The 15485-nt window shown below is 35.4% G+C and overlaps 1 protein-coding gene across 1 annotated transcript in view; it reads right to left on the minus strand.

Moving 5' to 3' along the window:
* Positions 1–15485, minus strand: part of LOC150093582 (carboxypeptidase D-like) — a 506393-nt gene that overhangs the window by 56537 nt on the left and 434371 nt on the right. The window lies entirely within an intron of this gene.

The raw sequence follows: 15485 nt of genomic DNA on the forward strand, positions 1-15485 counted from the left end.
GTTTTTTCCACTGCTGGAAACAGTTCTGGAACTTCTTCTTCAAAGTCCAACCCTGTGTCCATGTTATGGAGGGTGGAAGCAGCATAAAAGTAGAGGATGGCTTTGTAAGGTGAAGCATGGTGGGGACTTTGTGTGCCTCGGGCTGATATGGTAGCCATGAAGGCTTACAGAGAACCTTGAAAAATGGCTAAGATGTTAGGACTGCAATAACATCTGCTGTTTCATCATTGGCAGAAGAATTCAGTTATCAACAGCAATGTGAAACAACTGGCAGATGGAAGAATCTGAATACAGATCAATGGCTGGCAATGTGAGCCAAGTTAGCTGGATATTGTAGATGTGGAAGAGATCGGGGCCTCACCACGTTACTATCCTATAGTCGACCAGACCATGGAAAAACAGAAATATCTTACAAGCTATGCTTTGGAAGTTGGAACCTCTGCAACATCCCAAGTAAATAGTTACAGGGAAGAAGACACTGGAACTGTGAGTAAAATGAGTGATGCAAATACACTCTATGATGTCGTATCTGAAAGGAAGGTTGGAATTTGATATTCCTCGTTTGAAAACAAGAAATAGAGTCTTGAAAGTTGGAACTTGGAATGTGAGAATATTATATAAACTAAGGAATTTTGACAACCTCATAGAGGAAATGAAAAGATTTAAAGTGATGGGAATTAGTGAAACAAGATGGGAAAACTAGAAAAAGATGACTATGTTTGTATATTCTGGTGGAGAGAAGCATAAATATGGAGTAGGTTTCATGATTAAGAAAGACATCTTTAAATCTGTAATGGGGCTGTGACCCATAAATGAAAGAATGATGCTTATTAAATTAGCCACAAAGCCTTTTAACATCATAATTATCAGGTTTATGCGCCAACAATGACTCACAATGATGAAGAAAAAGATTTTTATAATAACTTACAAAAATCTATAGAATATGTAAAATCAAATGAGATACTCAGGGATGGGTGACTTTAATGCAAAGGTTAGAGAAGGGGAAGAAAATCCAGTTGTTGGAAAATTTGGATTGGGCAAAAGAAATGAAAGAGGCAAGAGATTGATACATTTCTGCATTCAAAACAATCTACGTATAATGAATACTTTCTTTCAACATCCAAAGCGCAGACTATATACTTGGACAAACCCAGATAACTCTATAAGAAACCAAACAGATTTCATAATGATAAATAATAGATACAAAAATAATATAACTAACATTAAAATGAACCCAGGTGCTGATATAGGTTTAGACCATAACCCTGTTGTATCTACTTTAAAAATTAAACTAAAAAACATTTCTAAAAATAGTCATACTGAAAGACAGCTCTAAATATACTTGACAACATAATGATGCATAACTCAGAAATTAGGAAGAAATTAGATCATGTAGGATATAAAACAGAAGACAATATACTTTGCAACACAGAGGAAATTGAAAACAGATGGTCAAATTTTAGAAGTGCAATATATGAGACAGCTAACAAGATTATTCCAAAAATTAAATACGATAAGAAAAAACCTTAGATGACAGAATCAATATTAGAACTCATGAATGAAAGATGAAAAAAGAAAAGTACACAACAGTATAGAATACTCAGTAAAATTATAAAAAATGAATGAAGGAAGGCTAAAGACAAGTAGCTAAATGAAAAATGTAAAGAAATAGAGGAATTGGACAACAAACACGATAGCAAAAAAATGCATAAGTCAATCCAAGCTCTGACAAATAAAAAGAAAAATCTCAATCATAATCTTTGTATAAAAGATCAAAATGGAAAAATGCTCACTGAGACACAAAATATCTTAAAAAGATGGAAAGAATATGTGGGAAAAAACTGTTCGACTCTGATCATACAGATGCACCAGATATACAAAATATGGATGGCGAACCAATTACACATGCAGAAATAGAATATGCTCTAAGTCAAATGAGAACAGGTAAAACACCAAGCCCCTGATCAGATCCTTATTGAATTGTTAAAGAAATTAAATGAAAACACAATTAATGACCTAAAGGTTATTTTTAATAACATCTAGGATACATCTCTGATGATCTAAGGAAATCCATCTTTGTCACTATTCCCAAAATTCCAAGAACTTTTGAATGTTCAGAATATAGACTAATAAGTTTAACAAGTCATGTTACAAAAATTACTACTGAGAATAATCCTAGAAAGAATAAAAGACACTTTATCAATAGAAATAGAAGATACTCGATCAGGTTTTCAAAAAGACAAAAGGTACAAGAGAAGGATTTTCAATTTGAAAACATTATGTGAAAGAAGTCTCGATAACCAGAAAAGCATATATCTTTGTTTTATTGATTACACCAACGCATTTGATTCAATAGATCACAAGAAATTAATACATATCCTACAGAATAATGGGTTAAAAGGGAAATATCTACGTAATTACAAATATATACTGGAATCAAATGGCCTCAATAAGATATAATGCATATACTGACAATTTGGAAATTAAAAAGGGAGTAAGACAAGGACATGTCTTATCATCCTTACTGTATAATATATATAGTGAGCAAGTTTTTAAAGATATTTCAGAATTGAAGGGTATAAAAGTCGAGGGTAGGAACTTCAACAACTTCAGGTATGCAGATGACATAGTCCTTACAGCTGAATCTGAAGATGATCTTCAAAACTTAGTCACAGAAATTTACAACAGAAACTTAGACATGGGGTTAATTATTAACTTAAAGAAAACAAAGTGCATGATTATATCAAAAGAACTAATAAATAAGAAATTAAACATAACTGTTAACAAAAAGAAAATTGAACAGGTTCAGTCTCTTATATATTTGGGACAAATGTTTACGGATTTAAATTCCCTTAAAGAAATAAAAAGAAGAATAGAGAAAGCAAGAAAGCCTTTATTGATATGAAAACTGTTCTAACATCCAGAGATATTAATATACACAAGAAAAAGATTAATAAAATGCTATATCTGGTCAAGTCTTCTCTACAACAGTGAAACATGGACTCTAAATAAAGAAGCAGAGAAAAAAAATTAGAAGCTTTTGAAATGTGGACTATCAGAAAAATATATCATGGACAGGGAAAATGAAAAATGAAAGTGTTTTAAAGAAAGCAAAAATGAAAAGAACATTAATGAAAATAATTAAAGAACGAAAACTTAAATATTTTGGACATCTAACTAGACAAGAAGGCATTCAGAAATTAATATTAGAAGGGAAACTGGATGGAAAAAGAGGGAGAGGTAGATCCAGGAGAATATGGTTTGAAGACATTAAGGATTGGACTGGCTTGAATTACCATAAATGTTCCAGAGCAGCAAAGAAAGAAAAAAGTTCCATGACATGGCTGCCAACCTCCTTCTAGGGGATGACACTTGAAGAAGGAAACAGTTCTGGAACTGTTTCCTTTTGGTAACAGTTCTGGAACTTGTCTACTGTTCAACTGAAATACTGTTTATGGCCTCCAGCAACTTTTCTTTCACTTTGTTCACATCAGTGAATTGCTGCCCTTTCATGATTTTCTTTAACCATGGAAATAATAAAAAATCACACAGAGAGAGAGATTCAATGAGTAGGGAGAGTGGAGAACAACTGCCATGTTGTTTTTCATCAAGAACTGTTAGACAGACAAGGCTGTGTGGGCTGAAGCATTGTCATGGTGCAGCAACCAATCTCTGCTTCTCCACATTTCTGGCCATTTTTGTCACACACTATCACACAGTCTTCTCAAAACATTGAGGTAAAAATGTTAGTTTGCTGTCTGTTCAGGAGGAGCAAATTCTTTGTGTACAATTTCCATTCACATCAAGAAAACAAATCAACATTGTTGATGTTTGAACTTGACAAGCCTTTCTGGGTTTAAGTGAATTTGCATGTTTTCATTGGCTTGATGCTTGTTTTGTTTCTGGATCCATAGTGCCAAGACTCATCCCTGGTCACAACTTTTGAAAGTTCTGGTCATTAAGAACTTGCTGCCTCAAATCACGGCAAACATTCAACACAATTTATTTATTTATTTTTAATCTGTGAGCAAACAAGGCATAAATTTAGCAGACACATGTTTCATTTGCAAATCTTCTGTTAAAATTTGCTGACATGAATTCCATGACAAATTTGTCTCTTCAGAAACTTGCTCAATGGTCTTTCGATGATTTTCATTGATTGCCTGGTGAACCTTTTTGATGTTTTCATCATTTCAGCTTGTTGAAGGTTGGTCAGATTGTGGTTGGTCTTCAACTGACATATCCCCTTTTTTGAAATGGGAAAACCACTCGTAGACCTGTTTTTTTTTTTAACCTAAAGTGTCATCCGTAAAGGCTTGCCCAAGCATAACAATTGTTTCAGCTGCAGTTTTACCCAAAAGAAAACAAAATGTCATGCACACTCTGTTTCTTGTGGTCAGCCATAACAAAATCACCAAACTTGCTTGTAAGCACTAACAAAAAAGCAGCCAGAACAACAAATCAGTTCACACAAGACGATGCTACCTGCCAGACTGGTGAAAGAAAACTGCACACTCACGATGCCTGGTGGCATCATCTGTAACTAGAAAATGTGTGTGTGCAAAAGTTCAGATTCTGTTTATTTTTGGGTACCCCCTTGTACATAAACAGCAATCTTACTCCGTAACAGTAGTGTTACTTTTTAATTATAATTGCACAATGAAGCTGTTTTATGAGATTTTCACAAGGCAGTTTAATTATTCATATGTAATTTATAACTCTATCCTTAGTAGATGCTTTGCAACTTTGCTATCCTGGACTTTAGTTATTCAGCTAAAATCAGAATCCAAGAACACCAAGATTATGAAAGTTTATTTTTTCACTTGGTTAGAGTATAATAAAATTAGTTTAATCCTTTATCCAAGTGTGAGCAAACAAAGTTTGCGCCTGAAGTATCTTCAGGACTAGGGTAAAGTGATACAACACCAGGGCAACTCATTGCAAAGGTGGAGAAAGCTACCAACACTCCTAACTCAGTATCTCCTATATCTCCTATATAATGCAAAACACATCTCCTTGCGGATATGTCTAATGTTATGCATTAGAGGAAGGGCCACTACCCAGACTAGTTTCGACCTTTATTGAGGTCTCTTCAGTGGGAGCCAGGCCCTAGTGGAAATAGTGGAAATACCAGGCAGAAGCATTAGCAGGTCATCTCTACCTATAGGAGTTGCCAAATGGTGTGCCACCCTTTTTTAATAAATTACTCTGGATTTAGAGAAAGATGTTGAAAGTTTATTTTTTCACTTGGTTAGAGTATAATAAAATTAGTTTAATCCTTTATCCAAGTGTGAGCAAACAAAGTTTGCGCCTGAAGTATCTTCAGGACTAGATACTGAGTTAGGAGTGTTGGTAGCTTTCTCCACCTTTGCAATGAGTTGCCCTGGTGTTGTATCACTTTACCCAAGTCCTGAAGATACTTCAGGCGCAAACTTTGTTTGCTCACACTTGGATAAAGGATTAAACTAATTTTATTATACTCTAACCAAGTGAAAAAATAAACTTTCAACATCTTTCTCTAAATCCAGAGTAATTTATTAAAAAAGGGTGGCACACCATTTGGCAACTCCTATAGGTAGAGATGACCTGCTAATGCTTCTGCCTGGTATTTCCACTAGGGCCTGGCTCCCACTGAAGAGACCTCAATAAAGTTCAAAACTAGTCTGGGTAGTGGCCCTTCCTCTAATGCATAACATTAGACATATCCGCAAGGAGATGTGTTTTGCATTATAGGAGATACTGAGTTAGGAGTGTTGGTAGCTTTCTCCACCTTTGCAACGAGTTGCCCTGGTGTTGTATCACTTTACCCTAGTCCTGAAGATACTTCAGGCGCAAACTTTCTTTGCTCACACTTGGATAAAGGATTAAACTAATTTTATTAAACACCAAGATTACTTAAGATTTCTAGTTCAGGTCTTGCTTATCACGCCATCAACACTAGGCTCAGAGTTCATTAGGATCAAACAGAGATTTTGCACTATAATAAATTTAATTATGTATTCCTTGAAATGCATGAAACTCTGCATCATTGCCTTAATTCAGCATTTCAACCTTTCTAAGCCCAAGGACCAGTAAAATGCTTAAAACAATTCTATGGACCACTAAGTTATGTGATTTTTTTAAAAAAACCTATGTGGGGATTAACAATATTTGGGAAAAGCTATGCCATTTATGACATAATAAATAAAAAGCATGTTTTGAATACATATGGAAACATAATTAATTTAATTGGAAGTAAACGATTAAAAGTGTATCATCATTGAAAAAGTTTTAATTTTTATTAAACAAATAAATAATATGATATAATTATGTTACTACTTACTTTTAATGAGATGGTTGATCTTCTCAGCCCTTGCAGAGTTACTGGATATCTGGCTCAATATTGGTCAACTTCAGTCGAAGATCGGCACACTAAGACAATTTCTGTATTTTGTTTCTATTTTAAGGAGAGATGAAAATCCTTTCTCAAAAACTGATTGGAGAAAACTGCATGACAATTTTCAATGCTTCTTCAGATAATTCGGGCGAGATCTAGAATTGAGCCAAACTAAGATCATGGAATTGCATTTTAAGCCCACCATCACTTGAAAGTTCAATTAACTGTTCTGTTTTTCGATAACGAAAGGTCATTCTCCTGTAAGCCTGAAATGGATCGCGAACCCATAGAAATTTCTTATAAAAGTTATTCAGAAAATATGTTTCCAAATTCTGTTTCAGAGTTTTGAGGTGGTCATAAACCCTTTCCAGAAACTCAGAATCAACAAAAATATCATTTTCCACTAAAAAGGATTCCAATGTTGGAAAAGGCAAATTGTCTGTCTTTTACATAACTAATCCATAACAGCAGTTTTTTCTCGGATGCCTTTATTTTGTCTTAGGCATCAAGAACAGTTAAAGAATTTCCCTGAAGAGAGAGATTTAGTTTGTTTAATTTCGAAAAAATTATGTGAAATATAGGATACTGTTGATAACCATGTTTCGTCAACAAGGAGTGATGCAAAATCAGAATTCCATTCATTTACGAACAATAAAACTTCGTGCCTTAACTGAAATAACCTTGTTAGTACTTTGCCCCTGGAAAGCTAGCAAATTTCAGAATGAAGCAAAAGTTGTATATATTCACTGCCCAATTCATCGCAGAGTACTGAAAATAACCTGTTATTTAACAGTCAAGCCTTAATAAAATTAACTAGCTTTACAGCATTGTATAGCAGTTTTAAATTCTGGTGGCATTCCTTTGGAGGTTAACGCTTCCCTATCTATGAAACAATGTATCCAATTCATATCTGGAGCTACTTCTTTGACATTAGAAACAACTCCCACTATGCCTGCTGTAAGGGTGCAAGCTCCATCTGAACAGAAGCCCATACATTTTCCCACTCGATCCTTTTGTGTATTATGTAATTATTGAGTGAGTGAAATATTTCTTCTTCAGTTGTTCGGGATGACAAAGTTCTACAAAACAGAATATCGTCATGAATGTTGTCATCATGTGCATATCTTACGTAGCATATTAACTGCGCATCATTTGTAACATCAGTAGTCTTATCTATTTGTAGCGCATATAAGGGTTCTTCTTATCTCTTTCGATTAACTGAGATTCTACATCACCTGCCATATCATTAATTCTGCGACCGACAGTGTCATTTGAAAGAGGAATGAAATCAACATCTTTTAGTAACTTGTTGCCAAACATAGTTTTTACCACATCTTTTATAGCTGGAAGTAGTAAATTTTCACCAACAGAATGAGGTTTCCCTGTTTTCGCTATGAGCAAACTTAAGAGATAGGATGCCTCCAGTGCCTTGCTATTAATCGAACCCATGGCCGAAACTATCTTTCCCATGATTTAATGTCCCTAAGTGTTGCTGAAGAAATTCAATTGCCTTATTTTTCACATCACATGTTTAGTTTCTAAATGTCGTCAGAGTTTTGCAGGTTTCATGCACTCGTTTGACAATACTTCACAACACAAAACACATTGAGGTTTTTGTTCACTTTCATCTCCACCATGTAAACCTGAATTCCAAATATGAACTGTTATATTTCCTACTCTATTTTTTCTTTGAACTGCTTGTTTCTTCTACTTTAATAGTATCAGATTTACTCACTGCTACAACATGTGTATCACAATTAGGGTTAGCATCACCTGTTTCATTTGTCTTTCTTTTCAAAGTCCTAGTTCTAAGTTACTTTTCCATTATTAAAAAATGTTTCCAAAAATATATATAATTACTGGGGTTAACTCACGGCACTTTGAACAAGTATCACTTAGCAGTTCTGAAGATATACTGAGCCTTGGTTGAAGGAGGAAAACCTTCAATAATAAAAATCAATAAACAACAAGCAATTGGTTGAAATGTGGATAACACATTTACTTCAATGACAAAACAGCAAGGGAAGGCAGAAGTAAAACCATGTTGTTGTTCACTTCACTCTTCTTTTATTACTCGTCATTCTGCTGCTACAAATTATTGAGTGGCAGAATGTTCGAGGAATGAACATTCTGCCACTATTTGTTGGTTTTTTTAAGTATCCATTTTATTTCAATAATTTTTACTTATTCAATTTTAATTTGTTTTGTTTGGATAATTAAAAAATATATATTTATTTATTTAAGTCTGCCTGTGAACCACCTGTTGTCTGCAGACCACAGGTTGTGAAACACTGCCTTAATTGAACAGACTATCTCCAAGTTTTTGGAAGTAATTTTTTTTTTTTTTTTTTTTGTGTTGGGCCCATATACGAGAGGTTGGCTGGTCAACCTATAGTACATTAGTACCGTATATGGGTGGTGGGTTGGGAAAGGAGAAACTTGTTTATATTTGATTTAAAAGCCTGTATATTGTATTCCTTGGGGAAATACGTCAAGAGGAAGACCATTCCACAGTACTGCAGTAGCAGGGATGAAGGAGGAGGAAAAGAAACTTGTTCTGTGGGCTTCAAGGTGTACTGTGAAAGTTGGGCAGTAGCTGTATGTGTTCCAATGGGCTTAGTACAGAGCGAGGGAATTATTGATGCTGTTTCAGTTGAACATTTCCCATGGAAATATTTATAGAATATACAAATTGCAGACACCAAGCGTCTATGGGGAGCAAGTTGGTGAGAGATGGGTCATTTATCAGTCTAACTGCTCTCCTCTGTATTGAGTCAAACATTTTGAGGGAGCTTTTAGGAGCCCCACTCCAAATGTGAGAGCAATATTCGATAGTTGGGTGGATTTGTGATTTGTATAATGTTAACAGCTGTTTAGAGGTGAAGTAGTGTCTTGAGTGAAAGAGAAAACCTAGTTTTTTGGAAGCTGAGGATGCAATGATTGTGATATGTTTATGCCAGGAGAGGCTTGATGTCAGGGTAATTCCGAGAAGAGAAATCTCATCTTGTCTGGGAATTTGAGTGTTATCAAAATTGCCATAAATTGTTCTTAATTTTGAATTATGCAACTATACCTAGTTCTATAGAACTTTAATAGTGTTTTCTCCTGTATTCTCAAGCTGCAACAAGACACATGGAAGTATACGCATGCTCTTTGACTCATATTTGTGCTCATATTTTGAAAATTTTAACCAATTCTCTCCCCGAATACTTATGTTACAGCAAGCAAAATATATAGGAGTTTTTAATAAATTTCAATTCCTTTACATGTAAAACCATTTCTGACAAGTAGTATTATGCATACCGCAGATTTCTATAAAACATCTAGTATAAAATGTTATATTAGACAAACACTGATCAGGAAAAGGAAGGAGAAGCTATCATATCGTATTGTATATTATCACCAATTTCCAGATATGTATCTGCATGGAGTGTTCAGGTTACTATGACAGCACTACATGATTAAGGTTACATTATTATTCATCTCCTATTCACAATTTTCCTCCAAATTAGTCTATTACTTGTGAGCACTCCAATATTGTCATATCTAACATTTCATTCTTCTAAGGTACTTGTGACTATATATTATACCTTGGTCTTCCCCCGGAGTCTCTTTCCTGCCACCTTGGCATCAAACCTGTTTTGCTAACCATTCCTCACCCATTCTATTTAAGTGACCATGCCACCTTAGATTAGCTCTGCTTACACATTCTTGAATGCTAATAATGTCTAATACTGTCATTTTTAATATGATTTTGTCATTGATGTCATCAGTTTACTCCCCTAATTTTTCTTAGAACCCTTATATGGTATCTAGTCTTTGATCAAGTATTTTATTTCTAACCCAACTCTCAGATCCATAACTTAAAATTGGTATGAACAATGTCTTGAATACTGCTAGTTTGGTGTTTTGGCTAATTCCTGTCTTATTCCATATAAATTTATTCAGTTGGCTATCCACCATACCAGCTATGCTTATTCTGTTGTCTATTTCCAGTTTTAATATGTCACCTTCACTAAAAACTGTGCCTAAATAGCTGAAATATTTCACTTGTTCCTAATGAAAAAAATGGCATTAGGCCATGTTCAACTTAGCTCTTTGCTTTGTGTAGATAATGTTCTACTCCTAAACAGATCTAGTGCAAATCTAGAGGATTCTCTAACTAAATTGAATAACAGCTATAACAAATTTGTCATGAAAATCAGCAATACCAAGACCAAAACAAAGGCAGGACCTCCATTCAGAATGCAGCTGAAGTTTTCTATGTTCCTGCCTTTCACAGTTTTGGTCTCGTTTTCAAACTGCTTCAAAATTTCTTCAACGATGTTTGCATAGTTGAATCTGCAATTTACCTGTAATAGATGCTTGACTTTTAATTCTTTTTAAAACTTACTGTTCTTCTGAATGTCATATCCATTTTTATCCTGCTTAGTACTAATATTGTATATTAAACAAGAAAATAAACTTCTTGAATGATATGAAATTTCTAGTACAATCGATGTGTGCAAATTTTAAAATAGGAAACTAAACAACGAGACATATTATTATTATTATTAAACAAGACTTCATGGAGTCAAAGACTCATCTAGGAGATCCTTTTATCTCACACACATCTCATCATACCGCGTCTTAAACACATTCAAACTCCTTGCAGACACATATCTGTGCCTATGTTTTAGTAAGGTAGAAAGATAATTTCATCTCACGAAGAGAACTAAATAAGAACACACAGGAGACTATGTAGCTCAGTGGATGTGGCATTTGCACACCACGGCACTTGACTGCACGAAGGAAGACTTGATTTCGAATCTAGTCATCGACTAGAGGAAATTTTTCTAAGCTTTTTTTTGACCAGTTCCTGAGTTAGTTGACCTCTGGCATGAGCAAATGGGTTTTTTCTCTTGGAAACTCTGGTTTTTCATCCCTTCAAAATCATCTTTTGAAGGGACGAAAATCAAGAAAATCGATTGTAGAACCCACACTATTTCAGACATTAAATATATTGTGTTAGGGTTAGGCTCAACAAGTGCTGTCATCTTGTGGTCCCTAACCCTAACACAATATATTTAATGTCTGAAATAGTTTTACTTGAGCTGCCTCTTTGCCGTGTGTCACTTAATTAATGATAGCCTTGGGCCAGCTATCTCTGATTGGCTACCAGTGAAGATTGAACTGCCCACTCAGTCTCCAAAAAAGTTAGGGCTAAAACGGCCTCATCTACTCCCTATACGGGAATAAAAAGGAGTTAGCCGAAATAAGAAACACTGACTATGTTATTACTGATACAGGATACGTTCATTTAGCTAAGAGCAGAATAAAAATGAATATCATATGAAAATGAAAAAAATATTTTTTAAAAAAGAATCAAAGTTTAACAAGTGTTCAGTGATGGACTGTAGGCTTTAGCATACAACTAATGGAGGGAGGGAGAATTAAAACATTTGTAAACAAGAACCAAACCATCAATATATGGTAGGGTGTTGCTATGGACCTGGAGATGATGGAATGCATTACCAAATTATCCTGATGGGTACGAAATGAATAATCATGATTGGTGTCAAATTATCTGAACACTGATGGGGTATCATGAGAAAATTCATGATAACAATGAGGGAGAATTTATTGAACTGTCGTGAGACAATTTTTTAAAGCAGGTTAAAATAAATTTAAGGTGAAAAAGTATTAAATTTATTCATAGCATCAGAAGTCTCACTAAGGATGCGACTATTTTCCCACCATTTGGTGATAGCAATCATGCTGTACTGACCTGGGAAGTAGCTAAGCATATGGATATTCCAATTCAGAAGGGTTACATGCTGAACTACAAAGCTGGAAATTATGACAAAATCAAGAGAATTATGTTCAGTCCCATGTTAACAGTTAATAAATAGGAAGGATATCAGCAGTGTGCGAGAAAGAAAGATGCTTAACTGATGCAGTATCTGAACATGTCCATAGACTTCAAAGAATGAATAAGAGACATGAAATGGATGTGGAACCTTATTAAGATTACATAAGAATCTTATGTAATCTTAAAGGAGATACATAAGAATATATGGAAAGAATATCATGAGAATAAGCATGAGAGGAATTATGAAATACATAAAGTACAGGCAGAAAAATTATGCATATTGATAAAAAAGCTAAGTTGGAGAATGAATGGAAATTGGCTATGAAGGCTAAGGGCAGCCCAAAAAAAAAAAAAAAAAAAAATCATGCTGCAAGTAAAAGAAAAACAATGTGGAAGACTCACTTTACTGAATGCAAATGGTACCAATGTGTCAGAAGCAGATGCAACTGTTCAAAGAATGAGTGCTCATTTTGCTAAAATCTATCAATCTGGTTTATGCAACATTGTACACAGTGATATCACTATGTTAAATGAAGCAATAGAGGGGCATGAGAAGGAGGTTCTAGAGCTATTGCATAACCTGGCTAAGAATTTGGCAATAGGGACAGATGGGATATCAGCTCATATGCTGAAGGAAAGGTCAGCTGAACTGGTTAGGCTCTTGACCTGCTTATATAATTTGAGTTTCATATCAGGAAAGAACCTATAGGAAGAGAAAAAATGTATGATAATTCCATTTCACAAGGGTAGTGCAAAGACGGATGTGTCTCTCAACCTATCATATTTCTGGAGTGGTTGTGGACATTTCAGAGAATGGTCAAAATACATATACAGAAATAGTTCAACAGAGAAACTATACTTTGCAAGGAAACAGAAAGGTTTACTAAAGAGAGATCGTGTCTGCGTGATTTTATTTGATACAATGTTATGGATAACTGAAATAAAGAGCCAAAAGGCTTCACTTCAGCGATGCAAAATTATACAAATTAACATGTTCGCTGCCAACTATGAGTATACCCGTAGTTGGTATATGAGCCCCACAAGCCAGCTATGAGCATACTCGTATGATGCTTACCGCCGGCAATGAGATTACTGGTACTGACTTTAAAGAAGTGAAAATGCTTGGCGTATGGGAACAAACTATGCCGAAGTAGCGTGGCAGCGAATGTGTTAGGTGAATATTGAATCCAACATTATTTCAAAGCTGAATATATAGAAACTACAAGAGTTTCATGCCGAATATAGAAACTATAAAAGGTTCCGCAGATCCAAGCGTAAGCAACCTTTCAGGACAGGGATACCCAAAATGCATAGCATCATGCATGTCCGAAAGGAGACGTGCTTTTCATTATGGAGAATACTAAGGAAAGTGATCAGAACTTACTCCACCTTTACCACGAGTTGCCCCTGTCCTGAAAGGTTGCTTATGCATGGACCACCTAAAATTTTATAGTTTCTATATTCGGCAGGAAACTCTTGTAGTTTCTATACATTCAGCTTTGAAATAATGTTGGATTCAATATCCACTTAATTTGTATAATTTTGCATCACCGAAGTGAAGCCTTTTGGCAACTCATATGGGAAAGTATGACTTCTGCATCACTTCAATCTGGGTATTTTACATCTCGGTCTGGCTCCCACTGACGAGACCTCAACAAAGGTCGAAACTGGTCTGGGTAGTGACCCCTTCCCAAAATGCATAGCATCATGCATGTCCGAAAGGAGATGTGCTTTGCATTATGGAGATAACTAAGGAAAGTGATCAGAACTTACTCCACCTTTACCAGTTGCCCTATATCCTGAAAGGTTGCTTACGCATGGACTCCCGAAATTTTTATAGTTTCTATATTCGGCAGGAAACTCTTGTAGTTTCTATATATATATACACACACACACACACTAGTCCCCCCCCCCAAAACTAAAACATTGATCCAGATGTTTTAGTTTTGTATATGTATGAGGGTGGTCTGAAAAGTTCTTGGCCTTGACCAGAGATGGCAACACTATCAGCAAGATAGTTTTTTCTAAGTTGGTAGATCTGTCATAAGTATCCATGTGAAACTGGAAGTCATTCTATCAAGTAGTTTGTTTTATACAGCTGTCTGAAGCAAAAGTGTTGTGTGTATCCCTTGAAACGGATAAAATTGAGTATCGTGCAGTTATAAAATTATTTGTAAAAGAAGGTTTAATGCCAAAGGAAATTCAGATCAAAACTCATGTTAGAGGTTTAATGGAATATTAACAGCACTGAGAGAGGATTAAAAATAATTTTAATACTTCCAATATTTTGTCTCCATCACAGAGACATCTTCAGGGATTACAAAAACTTTTTGTAACAACACACACACAAATACAATACAAAGTGAAATTAAAATCCTATCTAGGTGGTGCGTCCTCTATGGGCATTTGCAGGTGGCCTGAGATGTAAAGAGGGATCTCTGATAACTAAATTTCCCAAATTTTGGGAAGTTTAATGCAACTGTATTTGTTTAAATTAGGTTGATTCCTGAGTGCAGATGCAGATTCAAAGAATAGTCTTTCTTTTTTGAATTTACTATGGTGGAGCATGGTAGTTTTTTTTCCAGGAGATCCTGTGGGATGTATCCAAAATATGGTCTGCAAGGCTGGACTGACCATAATCGTGCTTGCAGATGTAAGAGCTGTGTTCTTCTAACTGGATGGATGCTGACCTGCCTGTTTGTCCGAAGTAGGCAAGTTTACAGGAACAAGGTACTCTATATACACCAGGCACTGAAAGAGGAGGGAGCTGGGCTTTAGTGGAGCAGATAAGGGTAGCAAGTTTACAGTGGGGCTTAAAAGCTGTATGGAGATTGTACTTTTTTAATGATCTGGCTATTTTTTCTGAAGTACCACGGATGTAAGGAATGGTGATGGCATTTCTGAAGTCCATCTGAAGAGATGGTCGGGGAATGGGGAAAGGCTTGATTATTTTTTTAATTCTGTAGTCATTATAGCTATTGGAAAGGAAGGTGTTGTGTATGTGTTTGAGTTCGGTTGAAAGGGCAGTTTTACTGGAACAAAGATTGTGGGCCCTATTGGTCAGAGTTTTAATAATGCCATATTGCTAGGAGGGGGTGGTGGTGGGAGAGTTTGTGAATGTATGAGTAGGTTTTCTATATATAGAGAAAGAAACGTTACCATTAGGAAGGTGTGTTACTAAGGTGTCTAGGAAGGGTAAACTATTGTTATATTCCTTTTCCATCGTAAACTGGATTCTTGGATTCTAGACTATTGAGG

The sequence above is a fragment of the Typopeltis vanoorti genome, chromosome 23 (genome assembly GCF_054136105.1).
Source record: "Typopeltis vanoorti isolate ZY-2024b chromosome 23, IOZ_Tvanoo_1.0, whole genome shotgun sequence".
In the NCBI taxonomy this organism is placed as follows: Eukaryota; Metazoa; Arthropoda; class Arachnida; order Uropygi; family Thelyphonidae; genus Typopeltis; species Typopeltis vanoorti.